General features: G+C 39.5%; 2 long non-coding RNA genes across 6 annotated transcripts in view; one reads left to right on the top strand and one right to left on the bottom strand.

Moving 5' to 3' along the window:
* LOC142490682 (uncharacterized) overlaps nt 1–16,343 on the top strand; it is a 40,628-nt gene that overhangs the window by 22,471 nt on the left and 1,814 nt on the right. For 3 of the 5 annotated variants that reach the window (XR_012800109.1, XR_012800106.1, XR_012800110.1), the window contains 7 exons: nt 3,273–3,328; nt 4,118–4,192; nt 5,633–5,690; nt 6,114–6,243; nt 7,697–7,814; nt 13,037–13,315; nt 13,897–13,966. This is a non-coding gene — a long non-coding RNA (uncharacterized LOC142490682). The remainder of the gene's footprint in view (nt 1–3,272; nt 3,329–4,117; nt 4,193–5,632; nt 5,691–6,113; nt 6,244–7,696; nt 7,815–13,036; nt 13,316–13,896; nt 13,967–16,343) is intronic. The other 2 variants (XR_012800107.1, XR_012800108.1) reach the window with 1 other exon arrangement.
* Nucleotides 7,555–15,116, bottom strand: LOC142490695 (uncharacterized). The gene is made up of 3 exons (XR_012800111.1): nt 14,879–15,116; nt 11,329–11,378; nt 7,555–11,250 (listed from the first exon to the last, which is right to left on the bottom strand). It is a non-coding gene; the product is annotated as an uncharacterized LOC142490695 (long non-coding RNA).

The following is a 16,343-nucleotide window of genomic DNA, read 5'->3' as shown; positions in this document are numbered from 1 at the left end:
TCCATCTACTAGATTTCAGGTTGTCATTCAAAATTATAGCATGCAACTTTCCTTCATTCTATTTTTACAGCAGAAGCTATTATTTAAAACTTCTCCTAAATCATATCCTTAACTTCAGTAATGGCTTCAATGCTTAAATGTGACCCTAACAAATCAATAATAATTCCATAGGGATTATTTTGTGAACTAGGACATTAAAAGTACAACGAATGTCTGCTCTGAAGAGCTTACAATCTAATAAAAAAAACTAACTATATATCAGTATGCATTGTAGGACCCTAATAATAGTACTAAAAGCTTTATTTACAGAATTATTATAATTATCTTTCATTCGTACTGTGCCAACATAATCTGTAGCGCAGTACAATGGGAGGGGACATTGTATGACACAAGAGTACATATAAATTAAGACAGGGGTTCTCAAGACCCCGCCAACAGGTCAGGTTTTCAGGATATCCCTGCTTCAACACAGGCTGTTAATTGAGCTACCTGTACTGAAGGAGGCCCGTCGACTCATCCAGTGATTGAGCCACCTGTGCTGGAGCAGGGATATCCTGAAAACCTCACCTGTTGGGGGTCTTGAGGACTGGAGTTGAGAACCCCCGTGTTAAGACAAACGGAGACAGTAGGAAGAGGGTCGTTGCCCCAAGGAGTTTACAATCTAGAAGGATAGAAGAAGTATACAGCCCTTTCACCCATCACAAGGCTGGTTGACATAAACCGCTTGTGTATAGTCCAGCTCTGACTGTCCCCCTGACGAAGAGACAAATGGTCTTGAAACGCGTAGGGCTTTTGTACTCTCCAAGGACCCCGTAACTGAACTCTAAGCGGTGACGTCATCATAGTAGCAGCCGGGCAAGCAGCTGAGGAGGAGGAATCCCCGAGCGGACAGCTGCAGCACAGCTGATAGGAGCTGACACGGAGGCAGCTCCAGGATAAGATCGCGAGGTGCTGCACGCTGCCGGACGCTCCTGCATACCGACACGCGGCTCCGTGTACCGAGTACAGCGAGATGACGCTGAGGGCTACTAACACTGCATGAGGAGAGACAGCCAGGGGAGAACACACTGATAGTGGTTCCTACTTACAGGCACAAGTCCTCAGGACGGATCGTAAGTAGGATTCCAGTTTTAATCAAACTTGGAGAAGTTGATTCCAGTAGGAGTTTCCAAGCTTTTTTTAGCTTATGCAACATACAGTATCATATTGTATTTTATATCAATAAATGTATTCCACTAGGAGTTTTTTTTCAATACTAAAGTGTACTGGTTAGCATTTGTTTCATATCCTAGTCAGCCATTCTTTATTGCCATCAAGGGTAATGCACCGTTGGTGTCTTGCATACTCTTTTCTTGTCTTTTATAAATGTGTATGATCGAGTGAGACTGCATCAAGACTATTCTGGACACTAAAAGTTGGCGGAGTTCATCTGGATCCATCTAAGGGTTTGGTTGGACTCAAACACATCTTCTATTATTGTCATCGTTGGCGCCATATAGGTCAATTGCTCCAAAAGTACTTTCTGGATTTTGAGAAGCCAGGTAGACCAGTTAGGCGGCCTTTGAACTTCAATGACATTGGGACTTTCACTTTTATCAATATTTTGGTTTATTGTATGTTGTATAGTACTAGCGCTTATTCACTAATTTTTCACTACACCGGCTCTGACTGCGTTACATAGGTTTAATTTTTGTAACACCAGAAAAAAATGATTAAAGAGTTTTCAGAAATAAGATGACTCTTATATGCATGCCTGTTACAACAAACACATTTCTGTAGGGTTTTCTCCTTCTTTACCGACATTTCTGTTACATTGGGATAGTGGGGTTTTTTTTTTTGCCAGCCTTTTCATATTATGCAAAACTTTACTTATGCAAAACTGCCTTCTTAAAAGAAGCAGTGGGGTTAATTATTGCTTAAGTTAACAAATCATTTACTGTTGGACAAATGCCTTTGACTTTTAAAAATAATTAAATGTTCTTTGATTACTTCAAGGCTAATAATGCCATTGGCAACACATTAGGAGCAATCTTTATGCACAGTCTCATTGTCCTATTTCCTAGGCAGTCTTTTGCAGGGGTATACTTCAGTGATTATGATGCTAACTCGATCAGTTGTGTTATAGTAATATTGCATTGTGATTTCAGAACTTAGGTTAGCCAACAATAACATTGCAACACACACACAAAAAAAAAAAAAAAAAAAACTTATACATGTATAAGAAAAAACGTTTGGTTGATTGCACTTAAAAATTAGATATGGTCACAGGGACATTTCTCAAATTTCTCTTTTTATTTTTGAGTGCTAACAATAAAATGTTTTTTCTTATCTAAATTTTGTTTGTGAAGGATTTTCTTCTTGTTGAACTGCACGGCATGCTGAAGCAAGACTCCATATTGTGTAAATAACACACGTGAGTCCCACTTGTGTACACACACACACACATGTATATAAATACACACACACACACATACAATTGACATATATTAAGTTGATTCTCAATCAAATCATGCATTGTGTAATATTAAAGTGACATTTTTATTGTATAAAAGCAGTATGTATTTCCTGATATGCTGTTCAGAGTTCAACTTTTTGGCCTACACTTGGATTTTTAACATAACTTTCTTAAACGCATGACACAGTGACAGAGAATCTTTTACACATGTTAATCATTTCACTTAATTGTAATACCTTTCTTTTTAATTTGGGGGTCTTTATTCCAAATTGTCAGGTAAATAACATGTGATGTGAGAAGTTAGCCAATTGCTAGAATAAGCGTGGGCCAAAAGAAGCAGGAGGCATCCACTGTAGTTTACTGTCCACAACCATATTATGTATACCTGTGAACTAATTGTCAGGTTTTTAAATTCACATCCCTTAATAGTCGAGGATTTGTAGACATTTTGTGTTTACAAAAAGACAGGAGTACCAATCCTTGAATTCTTATGGTTAGGAAATACAAGGTCAAACTGACTTGAGAACATGAAGTACCCTGCAAGGTATGCATATGAATTCTGTATCTACATTAATGGAGAGTTGAGGGCAGTGCCTTTTTGTGTCAGGTGTATTTTATTTAATTATTGCCCAGCCATATGCAAACACAATTTCTAGCTATCCAAGGCACAAATTACATAATTGTATCTGTGTAGCTTTATATTAGCAAAAGGAGTACTGAGGATAGAGGCAGTACAGAGTGACAGCATTATAGCTTTGAGAAGCAGGTCAATAAAAACATATACATAAACCAACTTCTATATTGCCCCTCTGTGCAGGTGTTGTAGTTGACCTAGTTGATGCTCATACACAAGACAAAGTTCAACATGGCATGGTAAGTCTATTTACTCAATTTCTCCTATTCACTTTAGCATCTGCTGTTCAGTAAAGAAACCACACACTTCCAATTGTATTGTTTTGTATGGTATGTACAGGCATAACCCAGTTTAAGGACACTCACTTTAAGTACACTCGCGAGTAAGGACATATATCACCCAATAGGCAAACGGCAGCTCACGCATGCGCCTGTCAGCACGTCCTGAACAGCAATACCGCCTCCCTACCTGTACTGAAGCTGTGTGCAAGCGGGGAGACTATAGAGCCTGATGGATATTCGTTATTTACATCAGTTATGCACGTATATGACGATTGCAGTACAGTACATGCATCGATAAGTGGGGAAAGGTAGTGCTTCACTTTAAGTAGATTTTCGCTTTACATACATGCTCCGGTTCCATTGCGTACGTTAATGCGGGGAATGCCTGTATGTCTTTATTTATATAGCGCCATTAATGCACATATCAATTCAGTATTCAAACCTGAAAATGTGAATCTAAAATAGGACTAGTTTAGCATTGGTGCTGATCAACAAAACATAGGGCTTATTACATCATACTACAAAAAACAAAACACAAAGGGAGCCCAGAGCTACATCCAATATGACAAAAATACATTATGACAAAAATACATAGTGAAATACCTATATATCTCTTTGAAAAAGGGTAATTTAGCTAAACCCTTTGGCCAATGCATTTTAAGCCTGCGAGCCACTTCAAGGCATGACCAGATATCGCAGATCCTAACACTAACTGATTAAAATTCTTATTTACCTGTATAATTACAGGAACAGCAAGGGATGAAGAGGAGCACAGCAGCGTTTCCCAGCAGCTTCCAGCTAGTAGATTGCCAAAAAATGAGGGTAACTCCAAACAGGGATAAGTATTAAAATAGAAGTTTAATGGTCAGTTACAAAGAAAGAACAATGGTAGGAACTCACCTACGCGTTTCGTCCGTAAAGGACTTTCTCAAGGTGTCTGCATTGGATCTGTCCTATGAATATGAATATATATATATATATATATATATATATATATATATATATATATATATATATAAATTCATTACCATCCAGATGAACGATAAGGCAGAGACAGCACTCAGAAGGTAAGTTTGCAAAAAAACCTATATATAGTTTTTTTTGAAAACTTACCTTCTGAGTGCTGTCTCTGCCTTATCGTTTGTCTGGATGGTAACATATTATCTACATATCTTTAAGGGACTAGCACCAGGCTATTTTTGGACTATTTCAAAAGGAGTGCTGCCTCTTCTCTTATATATATATATATATATCTATATATATATTTATATAGATATATATATATATATATCTATATATATATATATATCTATATATATATTACTGCTGGGTATCTGTGTGCTTATTACATCATGAACAGATCTTTGGCTTTTAGATGCTCATCATTATACTGTTTGTCAGGAGCAGGTCTGTCAGTTAGCAGTGAGTTTAAATAGATCACTGAGAATATGGTCCCTCATGTGGCTATTTTTTAGACTTACCTCAGATCTGTCTGCTATTTTTACTGTATGTCCCACTTTCTATGTGAAAACCTACTTTATATTTTCTCTTGAGGCTAAAGCCACATGCAATCCATATAATTTTCCGAATACTAAACAAGGTTACTTTTATTTCATCACACAATGGGAACCCATTAACTCTACTTTTATATACTTCCTCAAAAAATCTCAGTACTAGTACAGTTCTTTGATGTTCTTGGTTACAACAGATTTTTTTTTTTACATTCTCAGTGACCAAACCAATTCCATGTTTAAGTTATAATTGGTCAGTAATGTCACTGTAAAACAAAATTAAGGTAAAAAAACTACATGTTACAGTAAATAGCTTTTTTTCCCCATTTCCCCTGGTTTCACAGAGATGGGTAATACACATTTCTGGCGGACAAAGGAATCTAACTACAGTTGGCCAAAAATGTAATGCACAGCATTTGTTGTTGTTGTAACTTCATTCTCATTGAAATTTTTTGGTTTAAGGGGTACAGAAATAAAAAAAGGGGCGTGGGGGGTAGGTGGGGAAGGAGTTTCCAACAACCATCGATAAAAAACCCAGTAAAATTCAGTACAAGTACAGGTACATATGAACAGAGGTTATCATTAGAAAGAAATAGTTACACTCAGGTGAATATCCCTGCCCATCTTTGTGCAATTGACAAAACCACCTATTGATCCATGAGTATAATATTTTGTTGAACTTTCTTATTGTGTTTTAGAAGAGAAGTTAGCCCCTCCATTAACATCACCTCATTAATTTTATGTATTACAGTATTTTTTAAGGCACTAGATGGCTTTTCCACACCACGGAGATGGTGCATCTGGTTGCTGTGAGTATATGAGAGACGAGTTTACATGACGATGGGTTCATATTATCAATTGGCTATGAGAGGACAATGCAAACTAGGTCTAGAGGGATTTTAATTTCCAAAATGTATTTTTGGGCAGGACCATATAATATGTGCCATATCCCATGTCTGTGCACACTGTCTCCAGCATCTATCAGAAGATCATGGGAACATCATGCTTAATCGTTTAGAAGAACTTAGAACAGGGGAGTGAAGGCAAAGATAAAGATTTAATGTAGACGTCTTCAATGTTAACCCAACAATAAAGACAGGGGTCAAAATGCCAAAAGATGAGGGGATATGAAGGGAATGAGGGGATATAGAATATTGTTTAATGGTGGGAACTGCAAGGCCTGCTTCTATTTTGGGAGCTAAATGGATGATCGCACCTATCTGTTTTTGAAGTGAAACTTTTTTAGCGGAGTGAATGCAGTTGATGGAGACAGAAGTCAGTGGTGATGGAAGTGACATCACTCCTGGCAGAAGAGGCCGTCACTGTTGCCAGCTTCCACCAGGAGGAGGCCGTGCTGGACAGGTGGGGACGTGGATGGACACACACACACAATTCGGCTGCAGCTCCGTTGAGGGGGAGAGAGTGGGGGCTACTCTGGGACTCAGACAGTGGTGGGGATATAGAGCTTGCCTGCGCCAGCTTGGTAACTATATCCCCTGCTGAGCACCCCCCCCCCCAGTAAGTCACTGAGCACAAGTGAGCCGCTGAGCACACCCTCCACCCAGTTAGCCACCGAGCACAGAGTGAGCCACCGAGCACACCCCCCACCCGGTGAGCCACCAAGCACCCATCCAGTGAGCCGCTGAGCACCCTCCACCCCCCCATTCAGCCACCGAACACCCCCTTGTCTCCGTACCTCTGCTGAGCAGGACACAGCTCTGCCGGGGGAGAGAGTGGGGGCTGCTCCGGGGCACTCAGACAGGGGTAGTGAAGAGAGTCAGGAGAGAAGGGGGGGCAGGGCACTGAGAATATAACACACACACACCACACAGAGAGACACACACACACAGACTGACACAAACCCACTGACTGACACACACACACACACTCAGACTGACACACACACACTGACTGACACACACACACACACACACACACACACTGACTGACACACACACTAAAACACTGACTGACACACACACACACACACACACACACACACTGATACACACACACACACACACACACACACACACACACACACACACACACACACACACACACACACACACACACACACACACACACACACACTGATTGACACCCCCACACCCCCACACTGACTGACCGACTGACACACACACACACACACACACACACACACACACACACACACACACACACACACACACACACACACACACACACACACACACACACACACACACACACACACACACAAGATCTTTAAAATGTTTGATAGGGACACAGATTGGTAAAGTCTGAAGTGGTATAGCAGTTTTGGCATATCATTCAATTTATTTGTTGAATTTGACCTAGCAAAGAAATGTGATATTTATTCCATAGTTGCAAGTCTTGTTTTTAATTTGGGAGAATAAATTGAGGGAGTTATGTTTAAATGGTGAGTGACAGGTTTATGTTAAGAAAATGCCCAGATATTTTAAATGGGATTCCTTCCATTTATAAAATGGATCTTAAGAAGCTTCACCTCCTTGTGTGGGAGGGTAAGATTTTATGCCTTAGAATATCAGTGGTTCTTGACACCAGACAACAGCTCAGATTCAGTTAAAGCAACATAGAAAATCCCAAACAGGGTTGCACTGCTACACAATCAAAGGAGTAGACTCAGATCAGTAAAAACATGAGTTTATTGATCAAAATACTGAACAACACAGAAAATAACATTGGAACCTCCTACACACTTCACACCTGTCAATGCTTTCTCAGGGAGCACAAACATAATCTCTTAAGTGATCTTATAAAGATATACATAATTACTTCTCATTAAAAACAGCAGTGAAGTCCAATTAACTTCTTCGTTACACATTTGCCAAGAATGAGACAGGACACCGAGGAGTATGGTGGAGAAAACAGTGTCACGCATGGAGGTCCAGAACACTTGTCCTTAACAGGTAGTCAAATATGGATATCTCCATTATTAAGACATGACTTATCTTTAAACAGACGGGTTTAAATTGCTCAGATTTTACTGGAGGCCAAAATAAACCCGGTTTATATATATTTCTGTGTAGGTCTGATATGACCAAAATGTAATACAAGATGATGCATAGTAGAATCCAGTAGCACTGTTTTTTTAATCTTTTATCTCAAATTCAGTTAAAGCCTCTCTTGTACATGGGTTGGCAATCATCAGAATGATGTCACCTGCAAACAAAGAACGTTTATAGATTTCTGGATCTACTTTAATTCCTTGATGTTAGAGTTGAATCTAATTGTGCATACTAGTGTTTGTTTTGTAAAGGCAAACAATAAGGGGCAGAGAGGGCAACCTTGTCTGGTTATGTGTGTGGATTTAATTTTGTTTTGGTTATCACCAGGAAGTTTCAGCTTTGCTGTCAGGGATTTATATAACACCTGGATTCCTGTCAGAAAAGGGCCTTTGAAGCCAAAGAAACTTAATGTAATATCTTAAAAGTGCCTGCATCTAAACTTAGAAGAATAGATTTTGTATTAGAGTTATTTACATGTTTATTATATCTATGATTTTTCTTCTATTATTGGCAAACTGGCACCACTCACAAAAGCGACCTGGACAACATATACCTTGGGAGAATTGGATTTAGTTTGTTTACCAATAGTTTGCTATAGATTTTGAGGTCTGTGTTCAGGAGTAAATTCAGCCTGTAGCTCCTGCAGCTAAACGCGTCTTTCCCCTCTTTATGTATTATGGCCATATTGGTCTTGGTCATTTGTTCTGGAATATCTTTGGCTTCTAAAAAAATTGTTAAATAGGTCCAGAAAATTTGCAGATTCAACATTAATATATATTTTTATCCGGTTCTGGGGCTTTAGCAGACTTTAAGGATTTAACTACCTGTAATAATTCTGTGTTTGGTCCTCTTCAGTAAGTTTAGGTAGGTTGCATTTATTGCGATAGTCTTGGATCAATTGGTTTGAAGTTTGGGATGGGAGTTATATAGTTTAGAATAAAAATCTTTAAACTCTTTCGCAATTAGAGTGGGATTGTCAGTAACAGTACCATCCTTTAATTGTATAGCAGTAATGTGTGATCTAGCTTTTTGTACCTCTAGACGTATTAGCTAAGATTTGATCTGCCTTATTACCCTTGTTGCATTGTAGATGTTAGTGCTTTCTCCATGTTCTTTACATGAAGTTTATTTAGTTCTCTTGTTGCAGTTAACAATTTTTTAAATACCTCTTATTGATGAGTTAACTTTAACCTTATGCAGCTGTTCTAGGCTGGTCATCTTGTATGTGAAGTATTTCAGTAGTTGCTATTTAGCTTTTTTCTTATGACAGGCAATAGATATGTGTTCCCCTTATTGTAACTGTATGATCTTCCCATAAGGATGCTGATGAATCTACATAGCCAAAGTTAAGCCTGTAATAATCCTCTAGGGGGGTCCTGACTTTCTCATCAATTTCCAGATAACTAACAATGACTCATTCGACCTCCATTGTAGGGGTTGCCTGATGAAAATGGGGACAGGCTGGATGGAGTAAGCAGAAAATACTGTCTATGTGCATATTTTGGAGATAGGGTATGGATAAACCAAGTGGTAGAAAATAAGGGAAAAAAGGGGATGGGTGTCAACTTCACCTGAAAAGTATCACATGCTGCTAAACACTAGTATCAGTACATTGGACATAGGGTTCAGTGGGGGGCATGGCATCACTATCAACTGAATAGGTACAAACTGAAAACTTCATCACATCAGAGGTTTAATATCCCAGGCTCCGACGGACTATGCAGGAGGGTAGCCAGGATGAGGAAGAACCAACCCTAAACTCAATGGTACCCAGAACTGTTTTGAACACATGCAAGATTATTTAAAGTATCACCTCTAATAATTAAGCAACAGATATAAATATATATATATAAATAAATAAATAAAAAAAAAATATATATATATATATACATATACAAATACACACAGATTTAAATTACTAGAAATAAAACCCTGTTAACCATAGCCCTTGTTGTCAGGCATTACCAGGACTCCTCCCTCTATATCCCATAACATTGATGGGATTATGGATCAACCTTTTACCGGGAGTCCAACGTACAAAATCTCTGATATATGCAGGTCTCTAGGTAGATATAGAAAGCAGAAAATGGTGGGGAAGGGTGTTCAATTTTCCATTACGTGCCTGGGACCTGTGTTGTCTTAGTTTAAACCAGGGCAGAGTCATAGTTTCACTATCGCAGGTGTCCCCTCTTCCATCGCCTTAGGAGGTCTGTATGGCTCCCGCTCATCAAATGTAAGCAGGAGTAATAGAGGGTCTCATCTCCAGTGATATCGAAGGCATGTCTTAAATTTTTCGGTTTTGCTGCATGTCACCAGGAGCAGTTCATGTCATCCCATTAAAGTGCCTTCTAGATTGGGGAGTCCCAAAGGCAGGCCTCATAGCTTAAAACAAGGCAGCCCAAAAAACACAGGACGTGGTAACTTCTCATGGTTGTTTAAGGTTGGTGATGGTGAACCACAGTATCTTGGGCTTTCTGTCCTGGTTTCCTCTCCTGATAATCCACCTTAGTAAGGTGCCTTGGTGTGCCTTCTCCTGGGGCTGAAGCCCAAACTGGAGAGGAAACCTTTAGCCTGAGTAGCCTACATTTGGTGATTGTGGCATTTGCTAGGCCATTAAAGACCTGTATTGAGGTACTATGTCCTATGGCTCTGCATTCCTGAAGCATTTCTTCTTTGGTTGTGAAATATTGCAGCTTCACTAAGACATCTCTTTGCCTATTTGGATTGAGGTTTTGGGGCGAAGACCCCTTGTGCCCGTCTCAGGAAACACGAATAGTTATGTCAGCCAATTTCATAGAGATGGCCACCACAATGCAATAGCCATGGCTGGCGTACTTGTTTTTGTCTGTTGGAGGGATAGTTTCATGTCAGAAGGGATTTTTGCTGGTACTTCCTGGTAAATGGCAGAATTGTTTTGAGCTATATTTGTATAGTACATGCATGTGACTTGTATGACCACCTACCTGGTAAATGTGACTCTGTAAAGTCAGGTGACAACGTGAAGTAATTTCATATATTATAGCCTGTAATATGGCATTGAAAAAGATTGCTGCAAAGAACAGCAGCAGGAAACTGCACAACTGTTCAACCAGTCACAGACATTGAATGTATTGAAGATGAGATATGAGCAAAAGTCTTAATTAGCAAGTACCTTGACAAAAAACACTTTTTTGAAAAATTGGGGAATATTGGCCAATAGTATTAAATTTGACAAATAATACTCTGAACATTTTGATGATTCACAACTTTCTTTAACAAGATGTCAGGACCTTTTGTGAAGCAAACCGGGACACGTTCGCATGTTTCTCAGGTCTTCATAGAAAGGCAAAAAAGTATGCTGTAATGCAGAGAAATGTTAGTTTTCAATTTTGCTGGTATCTACAGATGTGAGAAACATTGTAATCAATTGACTTACTTTTGAAGGCAGATCATTAGTCTGAGAGATATATGCAGCCTCAGGTTTTTCTGTAGATAAGAATAGAAAAACAATTATGGTCAGGTGCAACATTTGATAAAACCTTTAATAACGTGTGGAGCCACGTGACTTTGTATAACGATGATGAGAGATCAATGTTTCTCACAGCATCAGTTTAATAGCAAAAGTATTCATTTTACAATCCAGATCATTCATTAACACTCAACTGCTCAGTTACAAATTGGATATAGGTATATTTTCAAAGATGCGTAACAGCTTGCTTGCAATGTGCACTCTACTACTGGAAAACCAGACAGCCCTGTTAAAGATCACCCAACATTAGTGGTTTAACCTTTGCTTGTTAACGGCTTTTCTTGCTGTACATACTGTAGCCACTGTGCTTACCCCTGCCTGAGCTTTCTGGTTCTACTCTTTCTATACACCAGTATACATGCTTCCACTCTTCTCCACCTCCTCAGTCAATCTCAAGTCTTTCTCCATAACCACCAAGAGCCACTTAGAGCTCGTTCTGTATATTGTTCTAGCTTGCTTTCCTGCTCTCCTATTGTAGGACATTTCAATGCTTTTTTCTTACGTTTGAATGGCATCTGCACTAAAAGAAGTAGGTTCTGGTGGGCACTCACCTACTAGCTACATTTTGCAGGTGCTAGTACAGGTGGTATAGCAATCCGCAAGCCCATCCAGAAGTATACAGGAACAACGAGACTGCAGGCCCGCAAAATGAGAAGATTGGCAAAAAGTGCTAGCAAGAAGAGGTTATTTTGCAGAGCAATGTCCTACAGGGAGAAAAGAGCTCAACGTTTCAGGGGTTGGCCTTCGTCGGGTGTAGAACGTTGAGCTATTTTCTCCCTATATCACATCTCTCTGCAGAATAAACTCTTTATTCTTGCTCGTAATTTTTGCCAATCTTCTTATTTTGTGGGCTTGCAGTCTCGTTGTTCCTGGTATTTAGACTAACTCTTTGTTTCCTATTGTTGTGTTTAAAGGAGCTGTATGCACAGATTGCTGTTTAAAAAAAAAAAAAAAATATGTTTTACTTCTTACTCTTTACAACACTGTTTTTATTTTTTACATTTACAGCTCCGTTCAGGAGTGTTTGAAATATTAAGTATCCGAGAGAACAAAATGGAGCTCTCCCAGGAGGCAAATGCAGTCTAAGGTTACCATAATTAATCTAGAGATTAAGAAAAACATGATTTTGAATAGTCATTTTGTTTTTAAAAGCAGTAGATGCTCAGGGGACAAGATACCGTACTATCATATGAGTTAAACTCACATAGGCTTCTCTATAGGTTGGGGTTGATCAAGTCTCCCCTCTTTCCCCATCCATTCCTGCTCTGTTCTACCAAGCAAGTCATGGCTCTAACCTTCTTTTATTCTGCAAAGTAACAGCAGCAGAACAGGGATGGTTTTTTTCAGAGGTGTCCTCCACAGTGTTTTTTTCCTAACTTGTTTGTTTTCTGCACTAATGAGGGAGCTGCAGTATGCATTTTCAGTTTGTAAAACTAGGGTTAAAAAACAAAACACTGAATGCGTGAAAAAAAGGTATTAAAAGCGATAGTATTTTTAAAAATTGGGATAAGCTTTTTGTAATGGGGAGAAAACACTGCCCCCTCACCCCAGAGTTTAGCATATTTGATCAATCTGAATACCTTTGACCAATGCTGTCATTATTCTTCAATTAAAGTACAAATATCTATAGCAACAGAGGCGAATTGGAGGCGACACAGTGCATACATCCCACATCTGGTTTGCCGGAGATTGCCGGAGGCCTCTGCGCATGCGCGCCATGCCTGGGATGCCTCTGCGGATGGGCGCAAAGCGTGGGAGGCCTCTGCTCATGTGCACCGAGCTGCCAACACTGACGTCGCCGACGGCCTCTTCTGCCAGCAGTGACATCACTTCCGGGGGTGCACTTCCATCACCAACAAGGCAATTTACTCCAAGGGAAATTTTCATATGCTAGGTGCGAGCATAGAAGTTTCACTTCAAAAAGTCTCTCTCTCTATGAAGCACATCTTTTGTATTTCCTCCTCTGCAGTATTTTTTTCTCTTAAAGATTGTGCCACCACAAAACATACTAGAAAACAACATAAAAAGGGCCCAAATCTATGTGTGTGCTGCCTAATGGGACAAGGAAGAAAAGTTATGATGAGAGCATTTCTTCTTTCTTCCATGTCCCTGGCAGCACACACTTGTAGGTTATCCCACAACAATTAATACAATGGAGGGCAAGGGTCACATCTATTGAGCCTTCAATGTTAAGCTTATAGTTTTTAACAAAAATATGAACACTAGCCCATGTAGCTGCCCTACATATATCTGAAGGGGAAGCCTGAGTCTTCTCTGCCCAGGAGAGCACTATGGCCAGAGTAGAATGTGTTCCAACATTAGAGGGGCTATTTCCACTTGGAAATGAAAGATTTAGAGGCTGCCATTCCTCTTCTGTATCTGGAGAGAACAAATTACTTATCATATTTTTTCTCCAAGTCTGTGGTCTCTAACTAGATGTAGAGAATGAAGTTCCTTTTCTTTTTTATTTGATAGATTTGGAGTGATGGAGGCACTATTTCCTGTTTCAAGTGAGACATTGAAGACTCCTTTGGTCTAAATGAAGGTATGTTTTTCAGGACTTCCTTATCCTTGAGGAAAATTAGGTAAGGAATCCTAGCTAACAGATCTTGGATTCTCCCACTATTCTTGCTAAAGTAAATGCTAAACACACATTCCCAGCTAGCTCAAACTTCTACACCCACCACATCATGAATATATATTTATGTCAAAAGAGTGCTACTGGGCGTGGCAAATGTATACAACAAAAGACAGGGGTGCCCAATGCTCCGTCCAAGTTATTATTATTATTATTGAAGTATTTAAACTTTATACTATTTACCATATATGTTTTGTCAATTGGACGGAGCATTGGGCACCCCTGTCTTTTGTTGTAAAGTAAATGCTACCAACAATACTGTCTTGATGGTGAGATAGGAAGTGGCTCCTTACATAGAGAATTCAAAACAAAATTGAGATCCCAGGGAACACATGGAGATCTTACTATCGGTCTTCGGTTCTTCATGGCTCTAAAGAACCTCTTTACCAGAGGATGCAAGGCGAACTGTTCTCCTCTAACGAGATTGAAGGCTGTCCTTTGTTTCTGGTTTTAAACGGTTATCAAATCCTTGTTGTACTAAGTCCAAAATATTATGCACTTTATCTGTATCTTGATGTTCTTGAATACTGTATAGAAGCAGCATGCATTATCTTCCTTCCAGGCTCTCCCGTTAATTTTTATAGTTTAATGTTGATATGTGCATAGGTAGGTTTGAATAACCTTGCGAGAGAGACCTCGATGTTCAAGTTCCTGTCCCTCAGTTAATTAGCAGTAAAAAAACTTTGTATTTGATGGTATGACAAACCAAACTAACAAAAAGTTGACCATATTCCGCAAAGAAAGAATCCCCCAGAGTTACATACAAATGTAGGGTCTCCCTCCACAGTTCCAAAAATCAATTTAAATTAACCCATTTACCGTAATTCACAAGCAGAGGCAGGAGGAAGACTTCCACTACTTGGCACTTTAAACAATTTATTTACAAGTACAGTTACTTGCATCCATGCCTGTTTATTCATGCCTCTCTGTGTAAGTCATATCTTACTGACCATTGGTAACTGACCATTTCTCCATTCAAATTCCAACTGTCTATGTGTGCTGCTAACTGCCATCCACGGAGCTTCTCGCTGTCGGCACCTCCGTAAGTTCCATGGGACAGCTCAGTTCTTGCAAAGTCTTATTCTTTCATTCCTGAATTTTGAAACGGTGTCAGTTGACTCCCTAGCATTTCCAAACATGCAGCTGTCTATCCTGCTGCATCTCACTGGTAAGTCTATGCCTCTCCTAGGGCATTACACAAAAGCATAAAAAATCCCTGCCTGAGCAAATTATCTGCTGTGCCTCATGTCTGCAGACATGGACAGCATTCTGCTACAGAGTTCAGTGATGTCACTAATATGAGTGGGCTCATTGCACTAAGTATACAGAAAAAGACAGGGTTGCCCAATGCTACATCCAATTGAAATAATAATTACTTGGTTATTTAGTTAAACCCTTTGGCCAAAGGCCCTTATGACGATAAGCCTGCAAGCCACGTCAAGGTAAACCAAAATTAATGCAGGTCCAAAGGGTTTAACTAAATATCCAAGTAATTATTATTATTATTATTGAAGTATTTAAATTTTATACTTATTACAATATATGTTTTGACAATTGGATGTAGCATTGGGCACCCCTGTCATTGTTGTATACATTTGCCACGCTCAGTAACAGTCGTTGACATAAGTATATATTCATGATGTGGTGGGTGTAGGAGTTTGAGCTAGCTGGGAGTGTGTGTGTTAATCATTGCACTAAGTAACCTGATAATTTCCGCATTGCAAGCTTGCTAACATCAGCTGAATTGACCCGTGCTGTGTGGGTCAATACCAGACAGCTGCCTCCGATACCTTAGAGAAGCTACTCCTTCAACCTGCAAAAAAATGACCCCTCGTTCTACTAAAGGTAGGAAAACAACACTAAGGAGGTGCTACAGGGGAAGGACTTTTGTAGTCTGTGTCAGCCAATCAAAAGCCTGCGTCCTACCAAGGGGGAAGGACGATGTATAGCCACCAATGTGTGCTGCCAGGCAAAGGGAAGAAAAAGTAAATTAGAGGGGAGCAGTTCTTGGATGACACAGGGGCTGCCTTTACCAGTTAAGGGCTTGAAATAAAATGTTTGATGAAAATTTAAAGGCCTATCTTATATACCTAGGTTTATGGTAATGTCACTGTAATACAACTACATACTAGTTAGCATCTCCCGCCAGCTTTTGTATTACAAACATGCAAATTCAAACAGAATTGGAATAGCACGATTTAGTGAGAATAAGTGGGATAGTTCATTTACTCACAAGTCAATATTTATCACTTACAAAAAAAGGCCAGAAAGGCCAGCGCAACAT

Source organism: Ascaphus truei, chromosome 1 (genome assembly GCF_040206685.1).
Source record: "Ascaphus truei isolate aAscTru1 chromosome 1, aAscTru1.hap1, whole genome shotgun sequence".
Taxonomy (NCBI): domain Eukaryota; kingdom Metazoa; phylum Chordata; class Amphibia; order Anura; family Ascaphidae; genus Ascaphus; species Ascaphus truei.
This window is presented reverse-complemented; position numbering and strand designations above follow the sequence as displayed.